The 1,432-nt window shown below is 35.8% G+C and overlaps 1 pseudogene across 1 annotated transcript; it reads left to right on the forward strand.

The window, feature by feature from the left end:
* Positions 1-392: 392 nt before the first annotated feature.
* On the forward strand, positions 393-932 carry LOC105553233 (annotated as a pseudogene). Its single transcript, XR_001008122.1, has one exon. The product of XR_001008122.1 is annotated as a 40S ribosomal protein S24 pseudogene (transcript).
* The last annotated feature ends 500 nt before the right edge of the window (positions 933-1,432 follow it).

Here is a 1,432-nt window from a genome sequence, read left to right on the forward strand (position 1 = left end):
GTGTTAATAGGAAAAAATGTTAAAATTATATACGTTTTGGGATTACCCCATTAAATATTTCTGTTAACTTCTTGTATATGAGTAGAGGTGCTAGCAATCCTGATTACCTTAATCACATAATTGATTTGAACATGTGCTATAGAATTCATGAGGGCTGTTCTCTTTCAAGTTTGGTTTTGCTTCTGGGTTACTGATTTTGAAGGTTCCACATAAAGCATAGAGGCCTTACCAAAGGATCAATCCTTTGACTTGGTGCACTCAAATTAATAGACTCCCTATATAATTGTGCTCTCGGAAACTTTTAATACTTCTCATTTTCTTAGAATTTAAGTATCTCTTTCACATTAAACTCAGCTAATGCCTCCTTTAAAAAAATCATGTAAATTGCTCTTTTCCTCCCTGACTGTCCGAAGATAGGCAGCCATCATGAACGACGCCGTAACTATCCGCACTAGAAAGTTCATGACCAACCGACTACTTCAGAGGAAACAAATGGTCATTGACGTCCTTCACCCTGGGAAGGCAACAGTGCCTAAGACAGAAATTCGGGAAAAACTAGCCAAAATGTACAAGACCACACCGGATGTCATCTTTGTATTTGGATTCAGAACTCATTTTGGTGGTGGCAAGACAACTGGCTTTGGCATGATTTATGACTCCCTGGATTATGCAAAGAAAAATGAACCCAAACATAGACTTGCAAGACATGGCCTGTATGAGAAGAAAAAGACCTCAAGAAAGCAACGAAAGGAACGCAAGAGCAGAATGAAGAAAGTCAGGGGGACTGCAAAGGCCAATGTTGGTGCTGGCAAAAAGTGAGCTGGAGATTGGATCATAGCCGAAAGAGTAAAGGTGCTGCAGTAAAGGCTACCTGTGTCCATTTTGGATTTTTCACAAGCAGATTAATAAACTAAAAACTTTCAAAAAAAAAAAAATCATGTAAATTATCACTCAAGCAGCAGTTCTTTTTAGAATAAAAAGTGACACTAAAGGCAAATTGCATTTGCATACATTTAGAATAATTCTATATAAAAACTAGATTTCCATTTGGGTGATGACATTTATTCCATTTTTATATTTTAGCTGGTTTGTGTGTGTGCATGTGTTTGTGTGTGTATAGGAGTGCATATGTGTGTTATTGTTAGGTAGTTTTATTTTCTCTAGGTTGTCTCAAATCCTGTGCTAAGATAGACAGACAGATAAATCTATAGGTAGATAATACTAATCTACTGTACAGTCATTTATTTTCATCTTGTTTTTTCTCAGAGGTCAAAGGTCATTTTATTGTTAAATTAACTTGCATTTTCTTGATTACTGGTAAGTATGAACATTTTTGTAAGTTGACTGGTCATTCAGTTTGTTCTTTTACCATGTCTATTTTTATTGGTGCCAAATTTTCCTGTCATCCAATCTGTTTAAACCTATGGATTTT

Source organism: Mandrillus leucophaeus, unplaced genomic scaffold (genome assembly GCF_000951045.1).
Source record: "Mandrillus leucophaeus isolate KB7577 unplaced genomic scaffold, Mleu.le_1.0 Scaffold59, whole genome shotgun sequence".
NCBI lineage: Eukaryota > Metazoa > Chordata > Mammalia > Primates > Cercopithecidae > Mandrillus > Mandrillus leucophaeus.